The following is a 10,787-nucleotide window of genomic DNA, read 5'->3' on the forward strand; positions in this document are numbered from 1 at the left end:
GTTACAGTGTTGCTGTTACTGTTTCAAAATAAAAGGCTTACAATTTCAGTGAACAGACACCCTTGTTTAAGAGTGCGTTTCACTGAAACATGAACAAGCATTGGCAACATTTATTATCTTTCTTCTTTTCTCCTTTTTTCCTCATTTATTTACTTTTTTCTTCTCTCATTAATCTTTTTGAGAAAATTAATGATCTCATGAATTAAAAATAAATTAAACACTATTAGGTAAGATTTACTAGCACCCCTGTTAGAACCATTTTGACTTCAGAGTTACTTTAATTCTTCATGACAACAAGATAAAGGAAACATAAGTGACATGATGACATCACTCAGTTTTTGTAGATTTGTTACCTACAAATTAAAAAAGAAAACATAAAACTCCCATTCCACCAGATCCCTAAGGTGCTCCATTGAATTGACCTGCTAACTGGTGAGGCCATTTGACTACAGTGAAGTTTATGAAATACTCAGGCAAGCCCACGTGGCACCAAGAACAAGTCATCCAACAAATTCACTTAAATTCCCATTCTTCTTCATTATGATACTTGGTTTGAACTTCAGCAGGTTATCTTTCCCATGTTTATTTACCTAAATGCAATGAGTTACTGCCATGTGATTTGTTGTTTAGATATATGCGCTAATGAACAGTTCATCAGTTGACTATATGTAAATGCCAGAAATTGATTGAACAAAGATTTTCTCAAACACAAAATGCAAAACATGTTTGATATATTTGATATCATCAAACTTGAAACCAAAATTGGTTCAACCTGCTACGTCTTTGTGAACCGCATAAAAGGTGAAAGGATGGTCTCTATATGCATGGTTCCCACAGTGAAGCATGGATGAGGAGGTGTGAAGGTGTGGGGGTGCTTGGCTGGTGACACTATTGGGGATTTTTTTATAACTCAAAGCACACTGAACCAGCATGACTACCACAGCATTTTGCAGCGACATGCCATCCCATCCTGCTAGCGTTTAGTTGGACCATCATTCATTTTTCAATAGGACAATGACCGCAAACACACATTCAAGCTGTGTAAGGGCTATTTGACCAAGGAGCGTGATGGAGTGCTGCATAAGATGGCATGGCCTCCACAGTCGCCTGACCTAAGAGTGTGCAAAGCAGTAATCATAGCAAAGGGTGGCTATTTTGAAGAATCTAACATATATAAAAATGTTTAAAGTTACTTTACACTTGTGTCCTACTCGAAAAAAAAAAAACTAATTAATTAGAGGCTTTGTAATTAATTAATCTCGATTAACAGAGAAACAAAAATAATATCCCTGGCCAAATTGGGCAGACCTAAAAATAAAGTGCTATTTTAAGTACATTTTAAAAGTGATATTGTCTTTAAATAATAAAAATAATAAAAATAAAAATTTCAACATAAAGTGCAGAAGTGGCAGGACTAATTTCAGTACTTGCGGGCCAGGACAGACAGCTGTGGGTGGGTCCCTGTTCAACTGGACCACCACTGCAGCGGGTAGTCTGTCTTGCTGATGGTGGATTCTACTCTGTATAAACTCAGGACCCTGTTACACAGGGCTTCCTCATCTGAATCAGAGTCTGAAGAGAGGAGGAAGCTCTTTGTCTTTGCTGGTTCCTTTGTGGTGGCATCTTTACACTGTTCCTGTAGCAGGGCCTCAAGGCTGGTCCAAACCTCTTTTCGCTGTCCCCTTGCAAGACACTTTAAATCCTTAAAGCGTGGGTCAAGCACAGTAGCTATCCTGAGCCACAGATGGTTGAGTGTAGCTACACGGTGGGATAGGTCCTTGTAGTTTGAGTTTGATCATCGGAGACCTCCATGGTGTGATGCAGGTGGAAGAAAGCAGGTAAAACCACTGAACATGAGACATATTTCTCACTTCCAAGAGGCTCAGTCACAAACCTGCAGTAGACAGTTCAAGAAAGTAATTATTAATATACACAATAACTGTCAACTATAGAGCTTGTTGAAGGAACAGTAACAACAAGTTAAAAATTTTTTTATCTACCTGCATGGCTCAAGGACAGTCACCAACATTTGGAGTTTTACCAGCTCTGATGGAGTTAAAATGACCTTGTACCTTGTGCTTTTGTTTGTGTAAAGCAGCAAAAACAGCCTCTTGATTCTTTAGCAGCAATATCCAGCATTGAATTCCACCGTGTGGAAACATCCTGATGAGGGGCTCTGTTGCCCCAGTCTTGCTTGCTCCTGGTGTAGTTCCTCCATATTAGCAGGGTTGTCTGTAATATATCCAATTTTTCTTGCTTTTGAGTGTCATAAAGCTGTTGAATTTTACTTGAAATAGTCTTTCAGTTGGAAAGTTGGATCACATGTGCTAACTGTAGCACATTTTCTAACCCACTATCTTCTGATAGTGGCCTACAGTCCAGAGCAATCCATTTTGCAAGAGAATTTGTAAGTTTGTCCAATGTTTTGCATTTAGATGATACCGTAAGGTTGAAGTCCTTCGGTGGTATGCAGACTTCTTCTGCACAGTTTGCAAAAAACCACACTTTTATCAAGGCTTACGTCGGGTAGTCTTTTGAAATTAAACTTGCCTCTTATCAGTCCTAGCGAAGCACTTTCTTCTGATTCTTTGTAGCTCCGATGTGTGCATCGGTGTAATCAGTATACCAGGAAATGGTGTATTGACAAAAGTTCCCTTTTGCTTGGAACGCAAAGTGCGATTAAATTGAGGTGACCTATCCCACCCCTAAAATGTCCCAATCAACAGTTTTGCACGGTTGGATCTTAACAAGGTCCCAAGTAGAGCTTCAACATGCAAAAAGAAGAAATGGGAGTGGGACAACATTTTTTTGAGCATGCAATTTATTGAAAACAATGCTTAAACTGAAACAGGCTGTTTTATAGGCTGTTCTATAGCTGATCAAAAGTTTAGGCCAAATCTGTTTTAAAAAAATTTAATTCATTGTCATTTTCTGTCAGGTAGTCACATTGTCATGACATTCTGATGGGGAAGGCAAAAAAAAGTCCCCTTTTTGAACCTGGTCAGGTTGTTAAACTGCATAACCAGGGTCTCTCGCAGTGAGCTATCGCTGCTGAGGTGGGATGCAGTAAGACAGTCATTTGGAATTTCTTATATGATCCTGAGGGTTATGGAACAAAAAAGTCAAGTGGAAGACCCCAAAAAATTTCACCAGCACTGAGCTGGAGGATCCAATACACTATCTGTCAAGATGCTGAACGATCCTTGACCCAAATTAAGGCCGTTACTGGTTTTGACTGTAGCCCCATAACCATCAGACGGCATCTGCGACCAAAGGGCTTCAAAAACAAAAAACGTCTTTAAAGGCCTCGTCTCCTTGAACACCACAGAACTGACCGTTTGGACTTTGCAAGAGAGTCCAAACGGTCAGTTGGGACATTGAAAAACATGGGACATTGAAAGGTGGAAGAAAGTGTTATTCTCGGAGGAAAAAAGGAATGTAACATTGATGGTCGTGATGGTTTCAAACATTACTGGCATGACAAGCAGATCCTACCTGAGATGTTTTCTACATGCCACAGTGGAGGGGGCGCCATAAAGGTCTGGGGTGCTTTTTCCTTCGGTGGATCATTGGAGCTTCAGGATGTGCAGGTGCATCAAACGGCCGCTGGCTATATCCAGATGTTGCAGAGAGCATCCCTCATGACTGAGGGCCCTAATCTGTGTGGTAACAACTGGGTTTTTCAACAGGACAACGCTACAGTACACAATGCCTTCAGAACAAGGGACTTCTTCCAGTAGAATAACATCACTCTTTTGGATCATCCTGCATGTTCCCCTGATCTAAATCAAATTGAGAACCTTTGGGGATGGATGGCAAGGAAAGTTTACAAAAATGGACAACAGTCGTGCAGCCGTCTCCACCACTTGGAAAAATGTTCCCACTCACCCATTGGAAACGCTTGCATCAAACATGCTGCAACAATATCGGTGGAGCTACTCATTACTGGGTTCATGTTTGGAACTCTGATTTCTGTTTTTTGTTTTTTGTTTTTGTTTTTTTTTGGGGGGGGGGGGGGGGGGGATTTTTTTGGAGGTAAAAACAGACAACCTTGTGATGGCTAACTGACCAGGCACAGTAGTGGTGGACAAGCAGCGTTAGATGGCTGCAGTAATAAATATAGCTACAGTGAATATTAGCAACATCAGGAAGGAGGAACATGAGAAGCTGGAGAAGTACCAAGGGCTGCGAGAAGAACTTGAGAGGGTGAGGAGATTGAAGGTAACAGTGGTCTTAGTGGTAATCCCAAGCTAAGTGAGTGGCTCCAGCAGATCCCAGGAACAACATCTGAGATCTATGTACTAGCAACAGCAAAGATACTGCGCAGGACCCTCAAGCTCACAGACCTTTAGAATTGTATCACAGACTCATTTTAACATACCTGAATGTGGTTAAGCAACAGTAAAAAGGGAATATTTAATTCTTTAACACTTAGTTCATTATTTTTTGTTGTTCATTTCAGTCATGTTAAATTCAGCTCAGCCAGGGGCACTAGTTTATAATCCCAAGAGTAACTATTTTGTTAACTAGCGAACCACAAAAGGGGGATATGTGGTCTGTTCTATGGGATATGTTACACTGACATTTAGATATATGTAAAATACAGAATATGAATGGAACCTTGTGTTTACTTGTTTTTTCCTTACCAACCAACCTCCAACTGGTTGCAACAGATGGTTTCCCCTCCCTGAGACTGGTTAGGTTGAGGTTTCTTCCTGTTAAAAGGGAGTTTTTCCTTCCCACTGTCGCCAAGTGCTTGCTCATAGGGGATCATTTGATTGTTGGGGTTTTTCTGCATGATTGTGGAGTCTACACCTTACAACATAAAGCACCATGAGACAACTGTTGTTGAGATATGGCGCTATATAAATAAAACTGAATTGGATAAAACTGAATTATGTGACAATAGCAGTGCAAAAAGCATCATAACATGAAACTTATGCTTTACCATGCTTTTTAATGTGTACATTTGGAGCACGCACACCTGCATTTTACTTCTGCTTAAATTAAGGCATTCCAGCTCAATTAATCTTCTACCTTAATTATCATGCAGTTTCATCCTCATCTAAGAAAATGTAGGTTCAATTTCCTAGTTGATGTAACTAAGGGGGAGTGACCTTATTTGACATAATGGTAAATGGACCATCAATAATGTTTTTGTGGGCATATAAGATGAAAAGGTGGGTGTTAAAAGTCCACTATTTTCACATTCCTCTATGTCATTGATGCCTGACAGGCTGTAATTTTCATTCTCTCAGTCCAGTGGAGCCTACTGAGCTGGAGATTATGGAGATGGCGGTTTGGATATTTAAGCACTCGCTTCATCCCATTTTAAATGTCTATAATGTCAGAGCATAAATAAAAACAGATGCCTTTTATAAAACAACCAGGCAGTGGAGCTGAATAACACTGTGCTTCAGTGAGCGCACATTTATTACTGTCGCTGTTGAAGGAACATTTCCTCTACTCAATGTCAATCTATGTGTCGATGGAAACTCTGTTTGACTAATGGCTACACAGAGCCAGCATTGAAAATCTTGAGTAGAAAATTAATTTGCTAATTTTCCTGTCACTGTCAATTTTGTCATTCATTCTGTCAATAACACTGTATTGTTCATGCCGAAAGACCATTTAAGCTTTACCAGTGTTAACTAATTATCAACAAGAGAACAATTGCTCCACAGTAAAAAAAAAAAAAGAAAAAAAAAGACAGATTCAATTGAAAGTGCAAAATCCGTTAATCTAGTGTTGACTTATAATATTATTTTGTGGAAATAGGGAAGGTTGGTGACAGCGACCTGCTCCATTAGTGTGATAGAAGGAAAAGGGTCAAACTGAGATGTGTCAGTAATCACCCTTGTATTAAATGAAGCAGAGGGTTTGAATCATCCCCTTGTCTCTTTAGATGAGAATCTCTTCAACTCAGAGTTTTCACTGACCTCCTTCAGGCAAGGTTAGATCATTATTGATTCACAGTTACTGAAAGAACTTTCTTTCAGCTTACAGACCCAGGACCTACTGTAAGTCTGCAATTTTTGCTGCTAGGCCTTTTTTAGACATCTTTAAGTTTACAATGTAAATCCTATAAATCTTGATGACCAGTCACTGCAGTATCGAAATTGGGTTTAGATTTGTGTTTTTTGTGAAGGAACTAACAAAGCAGTTATTGTTTGTTATTTTTCAGGTATTAGTAGTTGACTATCAATTTTGGCTTCCCTATCTCTAATTTTTACTCAAAAAAAGAAAAAAAGAAAAAAAGGACTGGTTAGTTTAATTTTATACCATATGCGAACATTTACTGAGTATTTTACATTATAATATGCTTTCTCAATATCAAACTAGCTTGAACATAAATGGAGGGAACACATAAAGACAATTCTATTGGTGTATTCTTTGTCTGTACTTATTGGCATAGGGATGAAAAGGCAGAAAACTAAAGCACAAAGCAGAGTCATGCCTGTGACAGTAAAAAGTACAGTTAGCAGCATGATAAAAAAATAAATAAAGACATTAGTGCGTTACCTTTGCACAGATCAGCAGCTAGAAATGCCGTTTAAAAGCTACTTTTTGCCATTATATTTTTCAGCATATTCCAGAGGATATACTTTGAGTTTTATTTCTTTACTTAAATAAAAGTGAAGAAGTACAGCATCTGAACTATGCTGTCTGAGTCTACAGCTGCAGACTCTTGGATTTAGAGGTGAGGACCCAAATGCAGACAAAACGAGGCGTGAAACGTGAATTAATCAAAAGCGAGCCATTTTGGAAGAATAACAGACAATCTGATGACCACCACAGGGAAGCTCACACAATATATACACATGAGTAGGGCTGGGCATTGTCACTGATTTCTAGAATTGATTCAATTCTGATTCACAAGGTCCCGAATCGATTTGATCCACGTTTCGATTCGATTCTATTTGAATCGGAGAAATTTTGTCTCAGTCAGAAATATTATAATTTTGATCACGTATCAGTACATTTCTATATTTTTATATCTATAAAAAGAAAGCTGACATTTGCGAAACTTTATCAAAAGTGTAAGCATCACAGCAGATGTCTTTGTGTCAAAGTAACTGAGGATAAAACATGAAGACGATTTTCCTTGCCTGGGATTCTATAGCAGATGACCTTAAAAATATTCTGCAGTAGATCAAAAACGAAAGAAAGTCATTAATCAACATCTGAACATTACCTGATACTGCTGAAGTGAAGCAGAGTAAAGTTACAGAGGTTTTATTACAGACACAGCTAAGCATTTTGCAATTTTACATAATTTTAAAAAGTTTAAATTAGCCTATCCGGTCGTTAAGTCTGACGTCACTAGCCGTGTCTGGGCCTAAACTCCGCTGCAGGTCCATATATCAAACGATCACTATGGCATTACTGAGAGTTGAAAAACTGTCTAAAGTCTTTCATCTTTAATAAAATGATCAGCGTTCTGCTCTACCAGGTGTAACAATTGAGTTTAACATCCAGGCATCCATGAAAACGGAATTTATGACATTTTTTTTTCTTTTTTTTTTTTTTGTGTCCCGTTTGGATCTTTAGCCATCAGAATTGTTGTCTTAAGGCGAAGAAAGATGCCAAGCGGATTTATTTTACCAAGTGGATCATCATGGCCTTGCCATATTGGTCCATTTGACTGACCTTTATTATAATTATGAATTTATTTTATTTTCAGTTGCTACAAACGGGACAGACATGACTGGGGGATAGGACAGGGAGAAAGAATGAAAGAAAGAAAGAGAGGGAGAGAAAGAAAGAAAACCAAAGGGGAGAAGAGACGGTGAGAAGGGGGGGAAGAAACAAAAACAAAAACAAACAAAACACCTGGGTCACCTGTATGGAGAAAAAAAACAGAAAAGAAATGGTAAATGGCCTGTATTTGTATAGCGCTTTTCTAGTCCCTAAGGACCCCAAGCGCTTTACACAACCTGTCATCCACCCATTCACACACACATTCACACACACATTCACACACTGGTGATGGCAAGCTACAATGTAGCCACAGCCACCCTGGGGCGCACTGACAGAGGCGAGGCTGCCGAACACTGGCGCCACCGGGCCCTCTGACCACCACCAGTAGGCAACGGGTGAAGTGTCTTGCCCAAGGACACAACGACCGAGACTGTCCAAGCCGGGGCTCGAACCGGCAACCTTCCGATTACAAGGCGACCTCCCAACTCTTGAGCCACGATCGCCAAACAACAAAGAGCAACATAATAAAAAAAACAGCACCATCACAATAAACTAGCTAGCAGTAGATATCAGTAGATACTAAATAATAAACGATATTGTGCAGCACGCAAGATAGACAGCGCACAATGTGCTTTGAGGCAGCAGCCAAGAAAGCTGTAGTCCGCGTCTGTGAATACCCGTGTGTACACCTGTGTGCATACCTGTGTGGATCAGCATGTTTGCATTCCAAAGGTTTCTCCATGTAACGATCTGCTAGGGAGTGTGGGGAGCCACAGCCCCGTCCTCCAGGGTATGAAGCAGGTATGGAGGAGATCAAAACTCCAGACATCCAGAGGCCCCCAGAACACAAGAGACCAAGGAAGACCAACAGAGGGGCAGCCGCGCCACTGTCCCAGTAAGAGCTGAGGAGAGTCCCAGATGAGGGCTCACTCAACAGCCACCGAGCAGAAACCAGGGGGAGTTTATGACATTTAACGGAGTTAGAAGTTAGCAGGGAGTTAGCTCGCTAGCTTCTATCTAAATACAATATAGCATGTCCTGACTGCGGGGTTTTGGAAACAAATTAAAACGTACAGCTCTGTTATCACTTCCAGCATAAATGAAGACAGAAAACTAAAAAGCAGTGACATTTGTAGGGTTACTGAAGTTGGGCTAGCTGGTATATAACGATGTGCTACGTGACCGCTAGCGATACAGCTATGTTAGCATAATATAAACAAGCTAACTTTTTTTCCACTTGATAAAAGTTAACGTTTCTGCCGCTTCCTGCCGACGGATAAGAATCAGAAAGATGTCGGTTTTCAGCCCCAACCGTGTCCGTGCCATCGGGTGAGAAAGCCACATCTCACTGATTCTGATCCACGCTTTGTGTTTACGTCCTTGTGCAGAATCCATGTACCTGCTCTCATTTACTGTTTTAGCTGTTTGGTGGTTGTTGAAATTTTGTGAGGTTTAACCTGAGATTCTGGCGTTTCGGGCAAAATAAAATTATATTTAAAAATCAATTCAGGATTTTAATGAATCGATTTTAAGTTATCCAAGCTAGAATAGATTTTAATCGATAATTAAAACCCACCCCTACACATGAGGGTGACGAGAGAAGTGGAAACACACTGGGAACACAGCTGGGACGACTAGACATAATGACACATTTGAAGTAAACAGAACACACAGAACACAGGATGAGAGACTGCCAAAATAAAACAGGAAACACTAAGACATACTAAAACATGTGGAATGACACAGGGCCAGGAGCAAGAAGCGCACATGGGAACATGACAGGCTGGGGAAACAAAGGGAGGAGACACAAAGAGGGAAACACGGAAACAGTTAATGGAGACGAAACTTCAAGGGAGAGAGAGAGAGAGATGACCTGGGGAGAACATGCACATGACAGATGGGGGAGATATTGGATGAAACACATGGAGGGAAACATAGGAATAGAAAAGAGAGAAGAGACACAATAACACGAGCAGGACCTGGAGAGTGAACAACACAAAGACAAATAAACGTTATAATAACACGAAGAACGAACCAAATGCAGAATAACTCAAAATGCCAGGTTAACTAAATGCATCCTTACATCTTTCTCTACAGGAATAAGTCATTAAAATGATTTTTAATACTCAAGACAGCTACCAATCTTCTCAGAAGTGGTCACCACAAGGCTGTGCAAACTGTGAAATAATCAAAGATAAAAGAACAACAACAAAAAAAAAACAGCCATATCTTAGTCTCTACAGGCATCAGGTAGCTCCTTCATGCGACCAGTGTTCCCAACTTAGCGACTTTGTTGCTATATTTAGCGAGTAGTCAGACCCCCTTAGCGACTTTTTGTCTAAAAAGCGACTAGTGACAAATCTGCCGACTTTTGCTGGCGTTATTAGGAAGACTTAGGACAACTTTTTGACGTGAAAGCACGTATCGCTCTTACTCTCAACAAGCAGCGGTGTTGCCATGGGCACCTCACCTGTGCCAAGCGCTCACAGGCGACGGATCGTCATCTGCAGCAGTCGCCCCCAACTGCTGTCAGCAGTGTTGCCAACTCCTCAGTAAGGAAAATTGCTATTGGTTGTCCTAAAAGTCACTAGAAGTCGCTAAATGACGTCATCGGCTAATTTGCATAATTGGTCATGCTAATCTGATTGTAACCTATGTTGTTGGAGAGAGAAATAACATCGTGGAAGAGACATAAAGTGAGTAAAAAATGTCCTAAATGCATTTAGAGTTTATTTAGAACTACAAATTAAATTTCTTTTAGCAATTATTGTTTTTTTTAATGTCACAATTCCAACCCTGTTCCTTTACCCGGGCTTGGACCGGCAAAAGTGACCCGAAATAGGCACTCTGGTGGAGTTATTTTGTGTGTGTGTTTATAAGTAGTTTTAAACCTTGTGATCCACAAAACAGCATAAGAGTAAAAGAGTAAAAGAAGAACTGACTGCGTTACAGCACCCGCTGCTTGTTGAGAGTAAAAGCGATAGGCGCTTTCACGTCTTTTTGTAGCAACTTTTTTTAGAAAAAAAGTCGCTAAGGGGTCTGAAAACTCGCTAAATATAGCGACAAAGTCGCTAACTTGGCAACAC

The sequence above is a fragment of the Rhamphochromis longiceps genome, linkage group LG23, assembly GCF_057381845.1.
Source record: "Rhamphochromis longiceps isolate RC_006_pf linkage group LG23, R_longiceps_female_GT1.1, whole genome shotgun sequence".
NCBI lineage: Eukaryota > Metazoa > Chordata > Actinopteri > Cichliformes > Cichlidae > Rhamphochromis > Rhamphochromis longiceps.